This window comes from Lolium rigidum, chromosome 3 (assembly GCF_022539505.1).
Source record: "Lolium rigidum isolate FL_2022 chromosome 3, APGP_CSIRO_Lrig_0.1, whole genome shotgun sequence".
NCBI lineage: Eukaryota > Viridiplantae > Streptophyta > Magnoliopsida > Poales > Poaceae > Lolium > Lolium rigidum.
The window spans coordinates 9,593,442-9,609,190 of NC_061510.1; positions in this window are offsets into that span (position 1 = coordinate 9,593,442).

Below are 15,749 nucleotides of genomic sequence, written 5' to 3' on the forward strand. Positions count from 1 at the left end.
CATGCTGGAGGTTTGATGGGTCACTTTGGGCGTGAGAAGACGCTACTCATGCTCGCTGATCATTTTTATTGGCCAAAGATGAGGCGGGACGTGGACAGGTATGTGAAGAGGTGCATTACTTGCAACAAGTCCAAGTCCAAGCTGAAGCCTCACGGTTTGTATACTCCGTTACCGGCACCTACTACACCTTGGGAAGATATTAGTATGGATTTTGTGTTGGGTTTGCCGCGTACTAAAAGGGGCCATGATTCTATATTTGTGGTAGTGGACAGATTTTCTAAGATGTCACACTTTATTGCCTGCCACAAAAGCGACGATGCGTCGCATATTGCTAACCTGTTTTTCGGGGAAATTGTTCGACTACATGGAGTCCCGAAGACTATTGTTTCTGATCGTGATGTGAAGTTCATGAGCTACTTCGGAAGACACTTTGGAGAAAGCTGGGGACAAAGCTACTGTTCGGTACTACTTGTCATCCCCAAACTGATGGTCAAACCGAGGTGGTGAATCGAACCTTGTCACAACCGTTGAGATCCATGATCAAGAAGAACTCGAAGGAGTGGGAAGAGTGTTTGCCGCATGTGGAGTTTGCTTACAACAGGGCGGTACATTCTACCACGTAGCTGTGTCCTTTTGAGGTGGTGTATGGTTTCAAACCCATTACTCCACTTGACTTGTTGCCTTTACCCATACATGAGAGAGTTAATATGGAGGCATCCAAGAGGGCAGATTTTGTGCGTAAGATCCATGTGAAGACTAAAGAGTTAATCGAGAAGAAAGGCAAGAGCAATGCTGCAAGGATGAACAAGAAGCGCAAAGAGATGTTGTTCAAGCCTGGTGATATGGTCCGGGTACATTTTCGCAAGGATAGGTTCCCGAAGCTGCGGAAGTCTAAGTTGAAGCCTCGTGGTGCTGGTCCTTACAAAGTGCTTGCCAAGATCAATGATAATGCATACTCGATAGATCTTCCAGTTGATGAGTTTGGTGTTAGTAATTCTTTCAATGTTGCTGATTTGACACCATATGACGGAGAAGACCTTGGAGCGTCGGGGTCGACGCCTTTTGAAGGGGGGAGATGATGAGGACATCCCTACCTCACTACTACCTCCGTCATTAACAAATGAAGATGAACCTCGTCGTGAAGCTCAAGTCCAATGAAGTTCGGATTGGACCAATTACAAGAGCTCGTGCGAAGCTACTTAAACAACAGAGTGAACTTGTTTCTAAACGGTACTTTGATTGATGAGAACTTTATACTGCCTAAGTCCTATTACTTATGTATCATCGGGTATCAAGAGGAGACATGCATCGCACGAGGAGAGGAGCAATCTGGACGTCAAGAAGGCCGTGAAGCTGGACATGGAGCTGGACATGAAGATATCTCATGGACGCGCGAGGGAGGAGCGGGAGGAATGCACGAGAGGAGAAGAAGAAGTCCGGGCCGGTCCGGAACCCGGTCGACCGGCCCCTGGACCGGCCAGCCCGGTCCACGGCCCGGTCGACCGGTCGTAAACCGGCCACCAACCGGAGGAAATTTATCGTACCGGGCGAGACCGGAAATCTTCGCAGCTTCCCGGTTTCCGACCGGTTGACCGGACCACCGACCGGACCGGCCGGTCCACAGCCCGGTTGACCGGACCACAGACCGGACCGTCCGGTCCACAGCCCGGTCGACCGGATCCCAGACCGGACCAGTCCGAGTCTGTCTCGACCAGATCTATTCTGGGTCGGTTATTTTTGTATCTTTTCGACCAGAACTCGTCCCGGACACCTATATAAGTGCCCAGGACGCCCCCCAGTTTCTTTAGACCACGTTTAAGATAAACCCTAGTTCTTAGTTGTTTGCTCGCAAAACTATTGAATTCCCTACACCATATTGCTTGGATATTGTGTAGATCCCGTTTAAGTCTTGTGTGATCTCGTTGTTCCATTGGGAATTAGACGGTTGCAACTTACCGCTTCGTGGTCGGCGGCTACGTGCGCAAGTGTGTGGAGTTGCGAATATCTTGCAGGGTTGAGAGCTGTTGCATCTGGCAACAGGGACCAATCGAGAGATCTCGTTGCGTCATACAAGTTATCATCCACTACATCGTCGTGTTTCTCCGCTGCCATCACCCCGTGATCATCATCACCACCGTTGCTTACTGAGAAGATCGGGACACCCCATATCACTCGTGATTTCGAGCATTTCTGGCCGTTTTCGTGAGCTATAGTCCACGATTTTCGGGTCCCGGGATGATTTCGATGCCCTGTGACCCCCGGTACACGACTCTAGCGGCATCATTAAAACTCGTGATTGCAAGCATTTATGGCCATTTTCGTGGGCTATGGTCCACGTTTTCGGGTCCGGGAGGATTTCGATGCCCCGTGACCCACGGTACACGACTCTAGCGGCATCGTCAAAACTCGTAATTTCGAGCATTTCTAGCCGTTTTCGTGGGCTATAGCCCACGTTTTCGGTTCCCACGAGGATTTCGATGCCCCGTGACCCCCGGTACACTACTGTAGCGGCATCGTCAAAATCGTGATTTCGAGCATTTCTGGCCGTTTTCGTGGGCTATAGTCCACGATTTTCGGGTCCAGGGATGATTTCGATGCCCTGTGACCCATGGTACACGACTCTAGCGGGATCATCAAAACTCGTGATTTCAAGCATTTCTGGCCATTTTCGTGGGCTCCACGGTTTTGGGTCCCGGGAGGATTTCGATGCCCCGTGACCCACGGTACACGACTCTAGCGGCATCGTCAAAACTCGCGATTTCGAGCATTTCTGGCTGTTTTCGTGGGCTATAGTCCATGTTTTCTGGTCCCGGGAGGATTTTGATGCCCCGCGACCCCTGGTACACGGCTCTAGCGGCATTGTCAAAACTCGTGATTTCGAGCATTTATGGCCGTTTTCGTGGGTTATAGTCCACGGTTTTCGGGTCCCGAGAGGATTTCGATGCCCCGTGACCCCCGGTACATGACTCTAGCGGCATCGTTAAAACTCGTGATTTCGAGCATTTCAAGCCGTTTTCTCCACCACCACCGACACCACGCCGTCGTGCTGTCGGATTCAAGAGGAGCTACTACTTCTGCTGCCCGCTGGAACGGGGAAGTGGACGTCGTTTTCATCAACAACCGAACGTGTGACCGAGTACGGAGGTGCTGCCCGTTCGTGGCGCCGGAAACGATCGTGATCAAGATCTTCTACGCGCTTTTGCAAGCGGCAAGTGAACGTCTACCGCAGCAACAAGAGCCTCATCTTGTAGGCTTTGGAATCTCTTCAAGGGTGAGACTCGATAACCCCTCGTTGCTACCGTCTTCTAGATTGCATCTTGGCTTGGATTGCGTGTTCGCGGTAGGAAAATTTTTGTTTTCTATGCAACGTTATCCTACAGTTTTCGTGGGCTATAATCCACGGTTTCGGGTCCCAGGAGGATTTCGATGCCACGTGACCCACGGTACACGACTCTGGCGGCATCGTCAAAACTCGCGATTTCGAGCATTTCTGGCTGTTTTCGTGGGCTATAGTCCATGTTTTCCGGTCCCGGGAGGATTTTGATGCCCCGCGACCCCTGGTACACGACTCTAGCAGCATTGTCAAAACTCGTGATTTCGAGCATTTCTGGCCGTTTTCGTGGGTTATAGTCCACGGTTTTCGGGTCCCGAGAGGATTTCGATGCCCCGTGACCCCCGGTACATGACTCTAGCAGCATCGTCAAAACTCGTGATTTCGAGCACTTCTAGCCGCTTTCGTGGGCTATAGTCCACGTTTTCGGTTCCCACGAGGATTTCGATGCCCCGTGACCCCCGGTACAGTACTCTAGCGGCATCGGCAAAACTCGTGATTTCGAGCATTTCTGGCCGTTTTCGTGAGCTATAGTCCACGATATTCGAGTCCCGGGATGATTTCGATGCCTTGTGACCCCCGGTACACGACTCTAGCGGCATCATTAAAACTCGTGATTTCGAGCATTTCTGGCCGTTTTCGTCGGAGTCCACGGTTTCGGGTCCCCGGAGGATTTCGATGCCCTGTGACCCCAGGTACACGACTCTAGCGGCATCATTAAAAATCGTTATTTCAAGCATTTCTGGTTGTTTTCGTGGGCTATAGTCCACGGTTTCGGGTCCCAGGAGGATTTCGATGCCACGTGACCCACGGTACACGACTCTGGCGGCATCGTCAAAACTCGCGATTTCGAGCATTTCTGGCCGTTTTCGTGGGTTATAGTCCATGTTTTCTGGTCCCGGGAGGATTTTGATGCCCCGCGACCCCTGGTACACGGCTCTAGTGGCATTGTCAAAACTCGTGATTTCGAGCATTTATGGCCATTTTCGTGGGTTATAGTCCACGGTTTTCAGGTCCCGAGAGGATTTCGATGCCCCGTGACCCCCGGTACATGAATCTAGCAGCATCGTCAAAACTCGTGATTTCGAGCACTTCTAGCCGTTTTCGTGGGCTATAGTCCATGTTTTCGGTTCCCACGAGGATTTCGATGCCCCGTGACCCCCGGTACAGTACTCTAGCGGCATCGTCAAAACTCGTGATTTCGAGCATTTCTGGCCGTTTTCGTGAGCTATAGTCCACGATTTTCGGGTCCCGGGATGATTTCGATGCCCTGTGACCCCCGGTACACGACTCTAGCGGCATCATTAAAACTCGTGATTTAGAGCATTTCTGGCCGTTTTCGTCGGAGTCCACGGTTTCGGGTCCCGGGAGGATTTCGATGCCCTGTGACCCCCGGTACACGACTCTAGCGGCATCATTAAAACTCGTTATTTCAAGCATTTCTGGCCGTTTTCGTGGGCTATAGTCCACGGTTTCGGGTCCCGGGAGGATTTCGATGCCCCGTGACCCACGGTACACGACTCCGGCGGCATCGTCAAAACTCGCGATTTCGAGCATTTCTGAGTGTTTTCGTGGGCTATAGTCCATGTTTTCTGGTCCCGGGAGGATTTTGATGCCCCGCGACCCCTGGTACACGACTCTAGCGGCATTGTCAAAACTCGTGATTTCGAGCATTTCCGGCCATTTTCGGGGTTATAGTCCACGGTTTTCGGGTCCCGAGAGGATTTCGATGCCCCATGACCCCCGGTACTTGACTCTAGCGGCATCGTCAAAACTCGTGATTTCGAGCATTTCTAGCCGTTTTCGTGGGCTATAGTCCACGTTTTCGGATCCCACGAGGATTTCGATGCCGCGTGACCCCCGGTACGATACTCTAGCGGCATCGTCAAAACTCGTGATTTCGAGCATTTCTGGCCGTTTTCGTGAGCTATAGTCCACGATTTTCGGGTCCCGAGAGGATTTCGATGCCCCATGACCCCCGGTACTTGACTCTAGCGGCATCGTCAAAACTCGTGATTTCGAGCATTTCTAGCCGTTTTCGTGGGCTATAGTCCACGTTTTCGGATCCCACGAGGATTTCGATGCCGCGTGACCCCCGGTACAGTACTCTAGCGGCATCGTCAAAACTCGTGATTTCGAGCATTTCTGGCCGTTTTCGTGAGCTATAGTCCACGATTTTCGGGTCCCGGGATGATTTCGATGCCCCGTGACCCCGGTACACGACTCTAGCGGCATCATTAAAACTCGTGATTGCAAGCATTTATGGCCATTTTCGTGGGCTATGGTCCACGTTTTCAGATCCCGGGAGGATTTCGATGCCCCGTGACCCACGATACACGACTCTAGCGGCATCGTCAAAACTCGTAATTTCGAGCATTTCTAGCCGTTTTCGTGGGCTATAGCCCACGTTTTCGGTTCCTACGAGGATTTCGATGCCCCGTGACCCCCGGTACACTACTGTAGCGGCATCGTCAAAATCGTGATTTCGAGCATTTCTGGCCGTTTTCGTGGGCTATAGTCCACGATTTTCGGGTCCAGGGATGATTTCGATGCCCTGTGACCCACGGTACACGACTCTAGCGGGATCATCAAAACTCGTGATTTCAAGCATTTCTGGCCATTTTCGTGGGCTCCACGGTTTTGGGTCCCAGGAGGATTTCGATGCCCCGTGACCCACGGTACACGACTCTAGCGGCATTGTCAAAACTCGCGATTTCGAGCATTTATGGCCGTTTTCGTGGGTTATAGTCCACGGTTTTCGGGTCCCGAGAGGATTTCGATGCCCCGTGACCCCCGGTACATGACTCTAGCGGCATCGTTAAAACTCGTGATTTCGAGCATTTCAAGCCGTTTTCTCCACCACCACCGACACCACGCCGTCGTAATGTCGGATTCAAGAGGAGCTACTACTTCTGCTGCCCGCTGGAACGGGGAAGTGGACGTCGTTTTCATCAACAACCGAACGTGTGACCGAGTACGGAGGTGCTGCCCGTTCGTGGCGCCGGAAACGATCGTGATCAAGATCTTCTACGCGCTTTTGCAAGCGGCAAGTGAACGTCTACCGCAGCAACAAGAGCCTCATCTTGTAGGCTTTGGAATCTCTTCAAGGGTGAGACTCGATAACCCCTCGTTGCTACCGTCTTCTAGATTGCATCTTGGCTTGGATTGCGTGTTCGCGGTATAGGAAATTTTTTGTTTTCTATGCAACGTTATCCTACAGTTTTCGTGGGCTATAATCCACGGTTTCGGGTCCCAGGAGGATTTCGATGCCACGTGACCCACGGTACACGACTCTGGCGGCATCGTCAAAACTCGCGATTTCGAGCATTTCTGGCTGTTTTCGTGGGCTATAGTCCATGTTTTCTGGTCCCGGGAGGATTTTGATGCCCCGCGACCCCCGGTACATGACTCTAGCGGCATCGTCAAAACTCGTGATTTCGAGCACTTCTAGCCGTTTTCGTGGGCTATAGTCCACGTTTTCGGTTCCCATGAGGATTTCGATGCCCCGTGACCCCCGGTACAGTACTCTAGCGGCATCGTCAAAACTCGTGATTTCGAGCATTTCTGGCCGTTTTCGTCGGAGTCCACGGTTTTGGGTCCCGGGAGGATTTCGATGCCCTGTGAACCCCGGTACACGTCTCTAGCGGCATCATTAAAAATCGTTATTTCAAGCATTTCTGGCCGTTTTCGTTGGTTATAGTCCACGGTTTCGGGTCCCAGGAGGATTTCGATGCCCCGTGACCCACGGTACACGACTCTGGCGGCATCATCAAAACTCGCGATTTCGAGCATTTCTGGCTGTTTTCGTGGGCTATAGTCCATGTTTTCTGGTCCCGGGAGGATTTTGATGCCCCGCGACCCCTGGTACACGACTCTAGCGGCATTGTTAAAACTCGTGATTTCGAGCATTTCTGGCCATTTTCGTGGGTTATAGTCCACGGTTTTCGGGTCCCGAGAGGATTTCGATGCCCCGTGACCCCCGGTACATGACACTAGCGGCATCGTCAAAACTCGTGATTTCGAGCATTTCTATCCATTTTCGTGGGCTATAGTCCACGTTTTCGGTTCCCACGAGGATTTCGATGCCCCGTGACCCCCGGTACAGTACTCTAGCGGCATCGTCAAAACTCGTGATTTCGAGCATTTCTTGCCGTTTTCGTGAGCTATAGTCCACGATTTTCGGGTCCCGGGATGATTTCGATGCCCCGTGACCCCCGGTACACGACTCTAGCGGCATCATTAAAACTCATGATTTCAAGCATTTATGGCCGTTTTCGTGGGCTATGGTCCACGTTTTCGGGTCCCGGGAGGATTTCGATGCCCCGTGACCCACGGTACACGACTCTACCGGCATCGTCAAAACTCGTGATTTCGAGCATTTCTAGCCGTTTTCGTGGGCTATAGTCCACGTTTTTGGTTCCCACGAGGATTTCGATGCCCCGTGACCCCCGGTACAGTACTCTAGCGGCATCGTCAAAACTCGTGATTTCGAGCATTTCTGGCCGTTTTCGTGAGCTATAGTTCACGATTTTCGGGTCCCGGGATGATTTCGATGCCTTGTGACCCCCGATACACGACTCTAGCGGCATCATTAAAACTCGTTTTTTCAAGCATTTGTAGCTATTTTCTTGGGCTATAGTCCACGGTTTCGGGTCCCAGGAGGATTTCGATGCCCCGTGACCCACGGTACACGACTCGGCGGCATCGTCAAAACTCGCGATTTCGAGCATTTCCGGCTGTTTTCGTGGGCTATAGTCCATGTTTTCTCGGTCCCGGGAGGATTTCGATGCCCCGCGACCCCCGGTACACGGCTCTAGCGGCATTGTCAAAACTCGTGATTTCGAGCATTTATGGCCATTTTCGTGGGTTATAGTCCACGGTTTTCGGGTCCCGAGAGGATTTCGATGCCCCGTGACCCCCGGTACATGACTCTAGCGGCATCGTCAAAACTCGTGATTTCGAGCACTTCTAGCCGTTTTCATGGGCTATAGTCCACGTTTTCGGTTCCCACGAGGATTTCGATGCCCCGTGACCCCCGGTACAGTACTCTAGCGGCATCGTCAAAACTCGTGATTTCGAGCATTTCTGGCCGTTTTCGTGAGCTATAGTCCACGATTTTCAGGTCCCGGGATGATTTCGATGCCCTGTGACCCCCGGTACACGACTCTAGCGGCATCATTAAAACTCGTGATTTAGAGCATTTCTGGCCGTTTTCGTCGGAGTCCACGGTTTCGGGTCCCGGGAGGATTTCGATGCCCTATGACCCCCGGTGCACGACTCTAGCGGCATCATTAAAACTCGTTATTTCAAGCATTTCTGGCCGTTTTCATGGGCTATAGTCCACGGTTTCGGGTCCCAGGAGGATTTCGATGCCCCGTGACCCACGGTACACGACTCTGGCGGCATCGTCAAAACTCGCGATTTCGAGCATTTCTGGCCGTTTTCGTGGGCTATAGTCCATGTTTTCTGGTCCCGGGAGGATTTTGATGCCCCGCGACCCCTGGTACACGACTCTAGCGGCATTGTCAAAACTCGTGATTTCGAGCATTTCTGGCCATTTTCGGGGGTTATAGTCCACGGTTTTCGGGTCCCGAGAGGATTTCGATGCCCCGTGACCCCCGGTACATGACTCTAGCGGCATCGTCAAAACTCGTGATTTCGAGCATTTCTAGCCGTTTTCGTGGGCTATAGTCCACGTTTCGGTTCCCACGAGGATTTCGATGCCGCGTGACCCCCGGTACAGTACTCTAGCGGCATCGTCAAAACTCGTGATTTCGAGCATTTCGGCCGTTTTCGTGAGCTATAGTCCACGATTTTCGGGTCCCGGGATGATTTCGATGCCCCGTGACCCCCGGTACACGACTCTAGTGGAATCATTAAAACTCGTGATTGCAAGCATTTATGGCCATTTTCGTGGGCTATGGTCCACGTTTTCGGGTCCCGGGAGGATTTCGATGCCCCGTGACCCACGGTACACGACTCTAGCGGCATCGTGAAAACTCATAATTTCGAGCATTTCTAGCCGTTTTCGTGGGCTATAGCCCACGTTTTCGGTTCCCACGAGGATTTCGATGCCCCGTGACCCCCGGTACACTACTGTAGCGGCATCGTCAAAAATCGTGATTTCGAGCATTTCTGGCCGTTTTCGTGGGCTATAGTCCACGATTTTCGGGTCCAGGGATGATTTCGATGCCCTGTGACCCCCGGTACACGACTCTAGCGGCATCATTAAAAATCGTGATTTCAAGCATTTATGGCTGTTTTCGTGGGCTATGGTCCACGTTTTCGGTCCCCGGGAGTATTTCGATGCCCGTGACCCACGGTACACGACTCTAGCGGGATCATCAAAACTCGTGATTTCAAGCATTTCCGGCCATTTTCGTGGGCTCCACGGTTTTGGGTCCCAGGAGGATTTTGATGCCCCGTGACCCACGGTACACGACTCTAGCGGCATCGTCAAAACTCGTGATTTCGAGCATTTCTGGCCGTTTTCGTGGGCTATAGTCCACGTTTTCGGGTCCTGGGAGGATTTTGATGCCACGTGACCCCCGGGACATGACTCTACCGGCATCATCAAAACTCGTGATTTCGAGCATTTCTTGCTATTTTCGTGGGCTATAGTCCACGTTTTCGGTTCCCGGGAGGATTTTGATGCCCCGTGACACCCGGTACATGACTCTAGCGGCATCGTCAATACTCGTGATCTCGAGCATTTCTGCTCGTTTTCGTGGGCTATAGTTCATGTTTTCGGGTCCCGGGAGGATTTCGATGCCCCGTGACCCCGGTACATGACTCTAGCGGCATCGTCAAAACTCGTGATTTCGAGCATTTCTGGCCGTTTTCGTGGGCTATAGTCCACGTTTTCGGTTCCCACGAGGATTTCGATGCCCCGTGACCCCCGGTACACGACTCTAGCGGCATCGTCAAAACTCGTGATTTCGAGCATTTCTGGCCGTTTTCGTGAGCTATAGTCCACGATTTTTGGGTCCCGGGATGATTTCGATGCCCTGTGACCCCCGGTACACGACTCTAGCAGCATCATTAAAACTCGTGATTTCAAGCATTTATGGCCGTTTTCGTGGGCTATGGTCCACGTTTTCGGGTCCCGGGATGATTTCGATGCTCTGTGACCCCCGGTACACGACTCTAGCGGCATCATTAAAACTCGTTATTTCAAGCATTTCTGGCCGTTTACGTGGGCTATAGTCCACGGTTTCGGGTCCCAGGAGGATTTCTATGCCCCGTGACCCACGGTACACGACTCTGGCGGCATCGTCAAAACTCGCGATTTCGAGCATTTTCTGGCTGTTTTCGTGGGCTATAGTCCATGTTTTCTGGTCCCGGGAGGATTTTGATGCCCCACGACCCTCGGTACACGACTCTAGCGGCATTGTCAAAACTCGTGATTTCGAGCATTTCTGGCCGTTTTCGTGGGTTATAGTCCACGGTTTTCGGGTCCCGGGAGGATTTCGATGCCCCGTGACCCCCAGTACATGACTCTAGCGGCATCGTCAAAACTCGTGATTTCAAGCATTTCTGGCCGTTTTCGTGGGTTATAGTCCACGGTTTTCGGGTCCCGAGAGGATTTCGATGCCCCGTGACCCCGGTACACGACTCTAGCGGCATCGTCAAAACTCGTGATTTCGAGCATTTCTAGCCGTTTTCGTGGGCTATAGTCCACGTTTTCGGTTCCCACGAGGATTTCGATGCCCCGTGACCCCGGTACACGACTCTAGCGGCATCGTCAAAACTCGTGATTTCGAGCATTTCTGGCCGTTTTCGTGAGCTATAGTCCACGATTTTCGGGTCCCGGGATGATTTCGATGCCCTGTGACCCCCGGTACACGACTCTAGTGGAATCATTAAAACTCGTGATTGCAAGCATTTATGGCCATTTTCGTGGGCTATGGTCCACGTTTTCGGGTCCCGGGAGGATTTCGATGCCCCGTGACCCACGGTACACGACTCTAGCGGCATCGTCAAAACTCATAATTTCGAGCATTTCTAGCCGTTTTCGTGGGCTATAGCCCACGTTTTCGGTTCCCACGAGGATTTCGATGCCCCGTGACCCCGGTACACTACCGTAGCGGCATCGTCAAAAATCATGATTTCGAGCATTTCTGGCCGTTTTCGTGGGCTATAGTCCACGATTTTCGGGTCCAGGGATGATTTCGATGCCCTGTGACCCCCGGTACACGACTCTAGCGGCATCATTAAAAATCGTGATTTCAAGCATTTATGGCCGTTTTCGTGGGCTATGGTCCACGTTTTCGGGTCCCGGGAGTATTTCGATGCCCGTGACCCACGGTACACGACTCTAGCGGGATCATCAAAACTCGTGATTTCAAGCATTTCTGGCCATTTTCGTGGGCTCCACGGTTTTGGGTCCCAGGAGGATTTCGATGCCCCGTGACCCACGGTACACGACTCTAGCGGCATCGTCAAAACTCGTGATTTCGAGCATTTCTGGCTGTTTTCGTGGGCTATAGTCCACGTTTTCGGGTCCCGGGAGGATTTTGATGCCACGTGACCCCGGTACATGACTCTACCGGCATCATCAAAACTCGTGATTTCGAGCATTTCTTGCTATTTTCGTGGGCTATAGTCCACGTTTTCGGTTCCCGGGAGGATTTTGATGCCCCGTGACACCCGGTACATGACTCTAGCGGCATCGTCAATACTCGTGATCTCGAGCATTTCTGCCCGTTTTCGTGGGCTATAGTTCATGTTTTCGGGTCCCGGGAGGATTTCGATGCCCCGTGACCCCCAGTACATGACTCTAGCGGCATCGTCAAATCTCGTGATTTCGAGCATTTCTGGCCGTTTTCGTGGGCTATAGTCCACGTTTTCGGTTCCCACGAGGATTTCGATGCCCCGTGACCCCCGGTACACGACTCTAGCGACATCGTCAAAACTCGTGATTTCAAGCATTTATGGCCGTTTTCGTGGGCTATGGTCCACGTTTTCGGGTCCCGGGATGATTTCGATGCTCTGTGACCCCGGTACACGACTCTAGCGGCATCATTAAAACTCGTTATTTCAAGCATTTCTGGCCGTTTACGTGGGCTATAGTCCACGGTTTCGGGTCCCAGGAGGATTTCTATGCCCCGTGACCCACGGTACACGACTCTGGCGGCATCGTCAAAACTCGCGATTTCGAGTATTTCTGGCTGTTTTCGTGGGCTATAGTCCATGTTTTCTGGTCCCGGGAGGATTTTGATGCCCCACGACCCCTGGTACACGACTCTAGCGGCATTGTCAAAACTCGTGATTTCGAGCATTTCTGGCCGTTTTCGTGGGCTAGAAAAGGTAAATATGAAGGAGGAGAAAGAAACAATAGTAACGTGGTCCCGGGCATCTAGCATTCTACCCACAATGGTTGGCAATACAATCGCGATTCATAATGGAAAGGAACATATACCTATTTACATAACAAATCCGATGATAGGTCGCAAATTGGGGGAATTCGTGCCTACTCGGCATTTCACGAGTTATGAAAGTCCACGATTTTCGGGTCCATGGATGATTTCGATGCCCTGTGACCCAAGGTACACGACTCTAGCGGCATCGTCAAAACTCGTGATTTCGAGCATTTCTAGCCGTTTTCATGGGCTATAGTCCACGTTTTCGGTTCCCACGAGGATTTCGATGCCCCGTGACCCCCGGTACACTACTCTAGCGGCATCATCAAAAATCGTAATTTCGAGCATTTCTGGCCGTTTTCGTGGGCTATAGTCCACGATTTTCGGGTCCAGGGATGATTTCGATGCCCCGTGACCCCCGGTACACGACTCTAGCGGCATCATTAAAACTCGTGATTTCAAGCATTTATGGCCATTTTCGTGGGCTATGGTCCACGTTTTCGGGTCCCGGGAGTATTTTCATGCCCGTGACCCCCGGTACACGACTCTAGCGGCATCGTCAAAACTCGTGATTTCGAGCATTTCTGGCCGTTTTCGTGGGCTATAGTCCAGGGTCCCGGGATGATTTCGATGCCCTGTGACCCCCGGTACACGACTCTAGCGACATCATCAAAACTCGTTATTTCAAGCATTTCTGGCCGTTTTCGTGGGCTATAGTCCACGGTTTCGGGTCCCAGGAGGACTTCTATGCCCCGTGACCCATGGTACACGACTCTGGCGGCATCGTCAAAACTCGCGATTTCGAGCATTTCTGGCTGTTTTCGTGGGCTATAGTCCATGTTTTCTGGTCCCGGGAGGATTTTGATGCCTCGCGACCCCTGGTACACGACTCTAGCGGCATTGTCAAAACTCGTGATTTCGAGCATTTCTGGCCGTTTTCGTGGGTTATAGTCCACGGTTTTCGGGTCCCGGGAGGATTTCGATGCCCCGTGACCCCCAGTACATGACTCTAGCGGCATCGTCAAAACTCGTGATTTCAAGCATTTCTGGCCGTTTTCGTGGGTTATAGTCCACGGTTTTCGGGTCCCGAGAGGATTTCGATGCCCCGTGACCCCCGGTACATGACTCTAGCGGCATCGTCAAAACTCGTGATTTCGAGCATTTCTAGCCGTTTTCGTGGGCTATAGTCCACGTTTTCGGTTCCCACGAGGATTTCGATGCCCCGTGACCCCCGGTACACTACTCTAGCGGCATCGTCAAAACTCGTGATTTCGAGCATTTCTGGCCGTTTTCGTGGGCTAGAAAAGGTAAATATGAAGGAGGAGAAAGAAACAATAGTAACGTGGTCCCGGGCATCTAGCATTCTACCCACAATGGTTGGCAATACTGTTATCACCAGGATTTAACCGCGATCAGGAGGTGGGCCGCAGTCAAGATGGGCTTAAGGAAATATACGTGGAGAATTATATGAATCGGCCTGTTGGGCTTAATTGCCCATGTATCTGTAACATATTAGACCTATTTTGAGTTTAGAGATAGAATCTTAGTCGTGCACGGTTTAGTGCACGCCCTCATTAGAAAGTCCCCTGGACTATAAATATGTACCTAGGGTTTATGGAATAAACAACAACTCACGTTCAACCCCAAAAACAAACCAATCTCGGCGCATCGCCAACTCCTTCATCTCGAGGGTTTCTATCGGTAGCGACATGCTGCCTAGATCGCATCTTGCGATCTAGGCAGCACAAGCCCCACGTTGTTCATGCGTTGCTCGTACTCGAAGCGCTTTTGATGGCGAGCAACGTAGTTATCATTAGATGTGTTAGGGTTAGCATTGTTCTTCGTTTAAGCATGCTTACGTAGTGCAACCCTTGCATATCTAGCCGTCCTCACGCCTATCTCAGGTGTTGGGGCGGCACCCCGCTTGATCATTATTTAGTAGATCTGATCCGTTACGATTGCTCCTTGTTCTACAAGGATTAGTTTAATATCTGCAATAGTTTGGCCTTACGAAGGGGGGGAGGATCCTGTGGCACGTAGGGTGGCGTTCGCAAGTCCTAAACGGGATGTTCCTAGGATCAACTTCATGTTGGTTTTTTGGCCTTGTTTAGGATCGGCTTACGAGCACCGTGCGTGGCCATCCGGCCCAACCTCGGAGTAGGATGATCCGATTATGTGGTGAAAACCCTAAATCGTCGTAGATCTCATTAGCTTCATCTTGATCAAGCAGGACCACCAAGTATTCGTGCACCCCGTACGGATCATGGGTGGATCGGCTCTTTGAGCCGATTCACAGGATAACCTGAGAGCCGATCGAGGCTCGTATTTAACGTTTACATGTATGCCCTGCAGAAACTAAGCGAGGCAATCTCATCACCTTCCCGACCAGGTATAGGTCAGGTGGCACGCCCTTGCACTTCGCAACGCCGCGTGTGACCAGAAGAGCATTGCGGGCCGTCGCTCGGAGGGGTCTCAGCCAGCCGCAGCTCTAGGCTCCCCCCGGCTCTACAGTGCTGACAAGGCCGCCGCCCGCCGGTGGGTTTTGGCAGTCAACACATTCTGGCACGCCCGGTGGGACAATCGTCTACATCAACCACATCGCCATCTACATCTGAGATGGCGGACGGCACGCCAGCCACCTACGAGGATCTGCCTGACGACCTCAAGAAGCAATACAACGAGATCAAGGCTACCCTCGAAGCCGACCTCATCGGCTCTTTTCACAGAACCCGTTCCGGTGGCATCAGATGGAAGGGGTTCTCACCAGAAGGTGCACTCGATGGGGTAGACCTCTCTTCCCCGTCGGAGGAACGCACCAGGGGTCTGCGGCAGGAGATCAACTACCTGGTGGCTGTTATCACCAGATTTTAAACAAATCCAGAGGTGGGCCGGGCTTGGAAGATTACATGGAAGATTTCTAAAGCGGCCTGGCACGAAAGGTTTTGGGCTGAATTGCCCGTGTATCTTTATTTAGTAGTTTATTATTTTAGAGATAGAATCTTACTCGTGCACGGTTTAGTGCACGCCCTCATTAGAAAGTCCCCGGGACTATAAAT